Below are 9,344 nucleotides of genomic sequence, written 5' to 3' on the forward strand. Positions count from 1 at the left end.
CTTCATACTGGGTGATTTATACATTAATCAATTATATATGGCATAAATTCTAGCCCAGTGAAAATTATTTGGGCTCTTTTAGGATAGGGAATTTGACTTTTTGCAATCACTAGTAAAAGGCTACAGCTTTACGTCAACCTGACAGCACAGGTTGTCAGGAATTAACAGGGTTTGCACTGGCCTAGGCTTGTAGCTGGCTTACTGCTTGCCAGCAGCCACTGAGTTGATGAGCTTTCTGCAGTGAACTTCATGAACAGCGAAGGTCTGACAGATCCCCTTGTCCCTGTGTACACAACAGCAACCCTTTGCTTATGTGAGCCTGTGGTGCAACTTTCAAACCTTGGCTGAGAACTGATGAAGAATGAAATTGGGATGAGAAAATGAACAAAATTAGTCCCAAGAAGACTCGAGGCTGAACAGAAACAAAATCCTACTACTAAGGTCTTCCCATCAAGGACTTTAAAATAGTACTGATGTGACCCCCTACCACCACTGTGAGATGAGGGAGACAAAAATAGTCAAGCTTAGGTACACCAAAATAGTAAAGAGAATTGGTATAAGTCCATTTTGCACAAAAAATGTAACTGCACCATCAATTTAGTTTTTCTGTATTAATGACATCATTGTGGTCTATTGGAATGCTAAAACAGTAACTGAAGTAAAAATTAATTCTTAGCGCAATAGAAAATGTGTAAACCTTTGCTCATAAGAAGATTTTAATGCTAAAAAAATAACCCAAGAAAAGTAAATTTGATTTACCATATTTTGCTGAACTAACATAGTTGGACTTGCCCTTTGTTCTGATTCTAACAAGCTGAAGCAAAACAAAGCTTAGTGCCTGGCTCTCTGATTAGTTGAAGTGAGACATTACCCATGTCGTTACTCAAGGATAAGTTGTTCTTTCCCTTTCTTTGACATTGCTTGTCAAAGCTTTAATTTACTAGGTCTCTGCCCTTCAACCCCAAACTCCTTTCTCCCTTACTTGGCTGAAAAGCTAGAATACTCATTGTAATGATGGTAAATACTTACCAAATCTATTCTTCCATACCGCAAAACTCAGAGAATGAGTTGATCCAGGAAGATTCTCTGGTGTCATTAACATGCGAGCCTCGATTTTCTTTTCTTATTGTGTTTTTTATCATGAAATTGGAAGAAATCTGTTTCTCTCTCAACATAGACAAAAACCCAGCAGTAAATTCAGAAATTCTTAGGGATGACCAAATTCTCTTTTTCTTACTTTTCCCCATGATTTCATGTGTACAGGTCCTCCTTATTTACTTTCTGAAATTTTGAAAAGCATCTTTTCCTTTGCAAAACAGACTAAAACATTGTTTTAACCTATCAAAAAATAGCACTAAGATTGTTTCTTGGTCTTGTATTCTATGAATAAGGTTTCTGAATAAAAACAGAGACTTTTTAAAATGTTTCCATGTAATTCTCTTTATTCAATTTTCTATTGAGGCAACATATTATGCTCTGATGGCAAGCTTGTATTCCAGTATACAGGATGCTTTTAAATTACCATAGGCATTGCAGAATGCATGACTTATTATGGTCTGTTTTCTGCTTTTTGGTAGTGTATGTGTTATTTACAGTACTTGCTATATTAACTTCTTCCTCACATCTGCCATGCCATGGTCAAAGTAAATATTTTACATTACAGTATTGTAGTAAAATACATTCCATAGTGAGAATGAAGTAAATAATCCAATACTAGAACTTTACTTTCTAGTTTCTACTGAACTGAGGGCTTTTTTGTTTTGTTTTGGTCTTAAATCTCAGAGCACAACTGTTGGAGTAAAATTCACCTCTAATTAAAACTGGCCTACCAGGCTTCTCTTTTTCCTTATAAAATATTCTTGTGTAACCAATTCCTATACTTGGAGCATGCAAATCTACTACATTTTGAAATCAGTTTTTCTAATGACACATCTGGCAAAAACAGAAACAGCCTGCAACAATTTTTTGAAGAATTTAACAGTTCTTCAACTTACTCCATTCTTAAAGAGGTTTAAAATCATTCCTCACTTGATACATTTGCCCAAAAATAAAAAACTGAGTATAACTACCTGACAGAAATGGGGTGCAAGGGTTCAAAAATCAAAGAACTGCAACTTTTATGATTTTAGCCTGCATTAAACTGATACTGAGCTGAGCCAGGAGTCATATCCCAGATTAAATATCTTTAGGAAAGAATTTTGTTGAGAGTCAGCAATTTCCTCCTCCCCACAAAGAACTCTAGCTTTTCTTGGGATACACCATTTGCAGTGTATAGCCTCAAGTGTAACACAGATTTCTTTGGCTTAGCATCTTAAGTAGGTGATATTTGCAAGAGTATTCCCTTCTTCACTTCTTGCCAAGGCAGGAAATAATATTAATCAGCTTTGCTAAAGTTCTCTGCTCTGTTATTTCAGGTAGGAGGGCCCACGGGAAGACAAGGCTAGAACTCAACAGAAGGGAAGGAAAACTTAGGGACAGCTAGGAGAAAAAGAAAGGCATGAGGAAACAAATATTAAAGTGAGAGAAAACAATAATACATGAAGTATAGAGATCCTAATCCACAGTTATGTTCAGGTAAAGTATTAATTTTAAGCCTCTAAAAGCTTAAACACTTTGAGGCATTGAGCTAAAATAATTGCCTAAATACAAACTTGCACTAGTTTAAATAAAGACTGTCAGGTAGCATGACACAATGCTAATTAAGTCCATACAATTTGGTGCTCCAAAATATGTCTATTTATGACCTTGCTTATGTTTGTGAATTTTACATAGTTTGCACAACAGATTTCACAGGTAAAATTAATAATCCAGTATAAATCAGGCAAAACTGCACATCACATTTTCACAAGAGGTGCTTCAGATGTGATAAACTTTAGTTTACAAATGAGCATCTCCTAACATCAACCTACAAGTTAGTTCACTGGAATTGTATAGAAGGAGAGAACACTCTTGAGCTCTGTGCCAGTAACTACCCGATTCTTCCTTTTCCCAGCTGTGCTGTCAACCTTCTGTCTGCCTTTTCCGGTTCATAGGCAGAGCCTTGGTAAGTGAATAATAATGTTGCTTTAGTGATTTTTAGTGATTGTATCCCCATGACTGGGCTGATACATATTGAATCTCAGTTTGAAACATCTTCCTCATTCATATTTGGATTCCATTGTGAGAAACCTCTCAGCAGTGTCCCTGATGAGACTCAGAATATTTCTGCAGTAGAATCCTAGACGCAGCTTGGAACTGTTGGGGCAGGAGCTACTTCAGAAATGGATATTGGAATTAAAGCATCTGAAATGGCAGGGACCTTTGAACTAGATGTTCTTTGGAGTCCCTTCCAACACAAACCATTCTACGATTCTATGAAATCATGTCAAGCAAACATGATTGATATTGTGGCATGCTGAACAGAATTTCTTAAAGGGGAGGCTAGGAAAAGCAGAGGTTGGGCAGGAGTAAAAATGTGCTGCATGTTTCATTAAATGCATAAACAGCCCAGCTGCAAGTGGTAGTTTGTCTTAAAATGTCTTAAAATACTTGGATGAATTTTCTAAGGTGATAAAGTGCCCAAGGGAAGAATGTAATCAAGAACAGCAAAAAATTCATAGGGCTCTAATTTGTATTTGGAAAACCTGACCTTAAGCCTTAAGTAAATGGCTACCCAAGATTGGTGTAAAACTCCCAAATAACTGGCTTGGTAAGTTTGTTCAACTTTAAACACATTTTCCAGAAATTACTTTGTACATTTGTACATACTATACTGGTTTTTATGCATGGAGCAGCTTAAGGAACAAAAAATACGTTTTTTTTTTATTATTATTTTTTAGCATTTTTAGGTGAGCATTGTATGTGTAATGCTCTTGCACCTTCTTAGACTGTATATATTCTTTACTAAGATATTTAAGATAGATCCAGGATCACAGATAACAAAACTGACATACATATTTTACATTTGATGTGCATAGCACTTTAAAATTAAGCTTATTAAAGATAATGGAATGATCCATAGGCAGGCCTTCAGCTGCAGACCAAGAGCTGACAGGCTATTTGGTGAACAATTTACTGAGTGTCTCACTCCCCCCTCCTTCTTAACCACGGGCATTTAAAGTTCATTCTATTAACCTTAATAGGTTTGCTTTCCAAGTATTTTACTTGGAAGATTTAAACCTGAACTCTATCATATGTCAGCCTACAGCTAACTTAAGCAACAAAACTAAAAGAAGATGCACCATATTTATCTATGTGCATACTTGTATGCATGTCCCCAAGTAGCAGCATCTGAAACATGTGAATAAACGGCATACTGTGCCTTGTATAATGCTCTTTTGCTATGGGTGTTTCATTGTTCCATTGCGTGTCTCAGGATTTCTTTTTCCTCTCAGTCAGAGAAGAATTAATAGCAGGCATCTCCAGCTAGGCATGCACTAGTGGAGAAAGGTTGTGCAAATGAGAGAAGTGCTTGTTTTTCTCACATAACAACTCCAGTAGGTATATCTGAGGGCTGCTCTCTGTCTCAGCAGGACGTCCTTTTCTCTCCACCTGGGACCCAACGACAGAATTAGCAAGCAAGTCGTAAAAGATTTAGCCTTTGAGGAAAGGGCAGGCTCAGGCAGCTTTGTTCAGACTCCTGGGACAGAATTGCAGCCATTATCTTTTCCCTATTGCTGTCTTTTAAACAGCTCGTCAGACAGTACTGCCACTTTTATGGAACCTAACAAAGACACTGAATCGCTGGATGCCTCCCATCATTTCCATTCCAGAGACCCCTCTAAGTGGCTCCCCCTCACAATAACACTAGCCCAAGCAGACTTAGGTTCTTTCAGGACTCAACATTTCTTCCCTTACTTTGATGACTTAAAACAGTAACTTGGAGAGGTCAACACAGCTGTAAATGCCAGTTACCGATTGCCCCACTTACCATCACCCTGGCATGTCACTGCCATGGAGAATCCCATACAGTCCCCGGCCAAACTCAGCCCAGCCAAGCCAAAAGTGACAGCAATGATTGGTGAGCAGGACCTTGCCCTGTTCTTATTCTGAGCCACTATTCATCCTCTGACCTCCACAGCCTTAAGGTCACCTCAACTTTGCTGCATGCTCAAATGACTAATGGCAAATGCTGCCCTTTGCAGTTTTACAAAACTGCTTCATTCCCATGGGACAGGGATGAGAACCTGATAGACCACTGTGTGGAGTTACTGCAACTTGCTTTTGTAATAAGCGATCAGCCAAATTTCATCAATAAGCCGTTTTATTAAGAAATGTTGCGAAATAGAAATTCGAAAAACCCACAAGCAACAGACAGCATTGAGCCTGGGATTGGTGCTGGGTGAATGGCAGATTCAGCCTCTCTCTCTCTCTCTCTCTTGCACCAGGTCTCTCCCAGTTCACAAAGTCTGCTTTAGTAGGTTTTATAATATTGGGGAATTAATTCGTGTTTTATAGAAATAAACTGTATCAAATACTTCTACTTCCACAAAATAAAAGTGATGGTGAAACTACAAGCTGCTTCCAGGAATAGGGGGAGCCACCCATCTGCAACACAAAGGAGGGTGTCCCCACCAGGAGATGGGCCCTCTCCAGAGATGAGATTGTCAATAACTTGGTGATCAACATTTGATCAGAATCTCATCTACATCAAACTGGGTGGGCATGCAAATGCCAAGTTCACGTAAATGTAATCAGAAGCCTCAGCCCTGCCCAGAAAGCCATTCATCTGACTGGGAAATGAAGAGAAAGGGAATATGAATATGAAACACCAACGGAGTAGACAATGAAATGAGGCAGTCTCCCCTCTGGCAAGAAAAGCTGTATAAAAGTCGGCTCTGCAAAGGCAGACTTTGTGAATGGGGAGGGATACAGAACGCTGCCAGATCTGAGGTTCACCCCGTATCAGTTCCGGGCTCGATGCTGTCCATTTGATCATGGCTTTTTCCAAAATTCCTATTTCGCAATATTTTCCAGTAAAACAGCACATTGATGAAATTGGGCTGTTCATTTATTACAGCAGGGCTGGTTTATATACAGTTTTTTGGCCAGAAAGAGGGTTGCCTCATCCTTTTGTCCACTCAGTCATTGTTCCATATTCATATTTGTTTTCTTCCCATCTCCCACAGGGCTGGACGTCTGATTGCATTTACAGGAACTCTGCATTGGGATGCACACCCAGGCCGATGTAGGTAAGATTTCCATCAGGTGTTGGTCACTGGGTCATTGGAAATCTCATCTTCGGAGGAGACCCATCTCCTGGTGGAGACACCCTTCTTTCTATTGCAAATGCACTGCTTCCCCTGTTCCTGGCAGAAGCTGCCGTTTCCCAATCACTTTTTATTTGTTGGATTCAAAATTATTTAATGTCATATATTTCTATAAAACACAAATTAATTCTCCAAAACTTAAAACACTTTCTATCACTCTGAATGCACTGCACATAGCCAGTGACCCAGGACAGTACTGATTGCACCTCACACCCAGTCCAAACACACAATATTAATTTCCCAAATGCTGCCTCCTTGGGTCACCTACTGAGAGAGCTGTTTGTAGAAGAGTTAACAAGACTCAAGGTAAAGACATCAAGATCTAAAAACACAGCCTTTTTTACTGCTGTGGAATGCATCTATGAGAGAAATTAGGCTGTGCTGGAGACAAGGTCCTGAGACGAAACTAGACTGGTTCTCCACATTGGTTGTTGCACACTGAGAAGACAATGAGTGTTCTTCTTGTACATGTCAGTCAAAATAAGACAATTCTTCCAGGCAGAATAGAGTGCAGCAGATAATTGGACTGTCCCTACTTAATTTTTCTTGTGCTGCCAGGTCACCACAGCCAAGGCCTTCCAGGAATTCCTTGCCAGGTTAGTCAAACAGCTTGCCAATCATCTCAAGAATTCACAGTCGCCTGACCTCATGAAGTCAAGAATATAATCATATGTATTAGACTGCACAATCTCTACTTACTGCTGTCTGTAGTGTCTTGATAGCAGCTGATTGGATGCAAATGTTGTTTCTAAAAGTTATCACTTCAAGACACAATCCTCTTTCCAAAGTTTATCTTTCATCCATCTTCATGACAAAATATTGTTGATGATCATAACAAATCTTCTTCTCAATTTGTATAGAATTGATTCTTAAACAAATGCCATCTGTCTATTCATTAGTATTCAAATACAAATTCATTTGTATTTGGCTGTTGATCTTAGGTTGATTTAAAAGTACGAGTATACCTTATTGATGCCATTCTATAAATGAAGCAACAAAGGCATAGAATGCTATGAACTAGATCTCTTTGAAGCTAAGTTAATTCCTAAGCCATTGCATACACTAGAGGCTATGGATCCATGGGGTTTGGTTCTCTCTACACATGCCAGTAGTAGAGCGTTGATTAAAACCCAAGTCTTCTGAATGCAGTGTCCTGCCTGGTGAACCAAAGGATTATTTCACTATTTTCTTCTACTTTACTGTGTGGCCTAAAATAATTCATATGATTTATCTACAGTCTACTCCATGCCACTTCAGAAACAGATTGCACTTTTTGTTTAGTTTCATAATCTCTTCAGGACTTGAAATAAATGTGAAGTCGGCTCTATTAACTGTTACAGGATCTGGACTTAATGAGAATACTGTCTGCCTGTGTGTGTTTGCAAGTCTTTTTTTTTTTTTTTTTTTTCTCTTAATGACTGTACATTTCAAATTGGTGTTTGAGTTTTGAGAAGGTTATGAGGACTTAAACTGTTGGCACAGGAGAACTGCAAGGATATAATGTCTATAATAATGCATCCCATTTATCTACTGATGCCTGCATTTTTTGAATTATCAAGCACTTAGGGATGTATAGACAATCAGACAGCTGAGTTAGCTAAACATTCTCAACCTTATTATTTAGCATAAATGCTAGAATAGGTACCAGAATGAACCACCACAGCTTGCTAGTTTTAACTCTAAATTCCCTTTAGTATAAAGCTAAGCTTTGGGGAGAAAGAGCAAGTATTCTTAACATTTACATGTTACATGAATCCTGATTGCCAGCCTTGTACAGACTGTTCTGTTTTAGCAATAAAATTAGAGTAGCTGGAGGGACAAATGCCCCCTTTACAAGCAGCTTGTTTTAGTCATCACCAAGAGGGACCTCTGGAAGTATGTGGGTAGTTTTGATTCCACACACTTTCCAATCAAAAGGCTTCAGAATGCCAATTAGTGAAATCTGCCATAGTCTTTGAACAGAACCTAAAATACTTTCAGTCAAGCACAGAGATATGATTCTCATTTTGGTGAAAAATGGAAGAAGGGAGGGGGCAAAAAATAAAGCATTAAATGATCATGTCCGGCATTACCATCAGACCTATTTTAGTTTCATCTGAGAGAGCGGCATTATGCTGTGAATGCTAGAGACATGTCCTATCATTTTGCTGGACAAAGTCCCCAAATACCTCTAAATCTTTCAGTCTCAATTAGATTAGTCTATCTGAAAGAAGGAAAGGAAATTCTGAAAGCTAATGTTACTACAAGTTAGCCTCAGCAGTCTATCTGTACTGGGATACACAGAGATTGATCATCCTAAGGAAGAACAGCAAACACTGCAGGCTTTAGCCCTGCTGTGTAAATCCCCTAGGAATTCCACTCCCCTTTTCTCTCCTTGTTAAGTCCCAGGAGATGTTATGAGTAAATAAAAGCTGCTGTCCTTCTAAACACCCTTAAACCCTTCCCACCTGATCAGTTTTAGTGGCGCTAAAGAGCAGTCCCAGTAATGTCGTTACTGTCTTCTACAGAAGGTGCCCAACTGACTTCTTCTCAGCATAATTTTCCAAAGAAGAGGAAGCTATCTGGAGTCTGCTAGGAATAAGCTTTTATATATAGAAATGTATATAGTAATATATATAAATTGCATTTTCTCCCTGTGCAGTCCAGCCATCAAGCCTGTACAAACTTAATGGATAATATCTCAGTTGAGAGGTATGACTGGCTGCTTGGTTACTCAAAGAGGTTTAAAAGGTCTGAACACTCCCTCAACCTTTCCTGCCTGCATTCTGAAACTTTCTCTGTCAGACAGCCCCATCTGTCACTCAAGAAGTACATCTGCTTGCCTGTTTATTTTCTCACTTCGGGCTGAGGTCACTTGCCCTCCTTTTAGCTAATCAGAGGAGACAGTAGTAATCAAAGCACAATATCAGTGCTCTGGGGATGTCTTTTTTGAGTAGCCTCTCTGTACGCTGTTCTGCAGATCTTGCAAAGTAATGTAGACATGTACAACCAGAGGAAAAGAACAGGGGAAAAGGCTTGGTTTGAGATCCAGCTAGAGGAAGAAAGTATTGCTGAATCTATATGTTACCTGAAAAAACAGGTGCAATATTTACTGAG

Source organism: Sylvia atricapilla, chromosome 1 (genome assembly GCF_009819655.1).
Source record: "Sylvia atricapilla isolate bSylAtr1 chromosome 1, bSylAtr1.pri, whole genome shotgun sequence".
NCBI lineage: Eukaryota > Metazoa > Chordata > Aves > Passeriformes > Sylviidae > Sylvia > Sylvia atricapilla.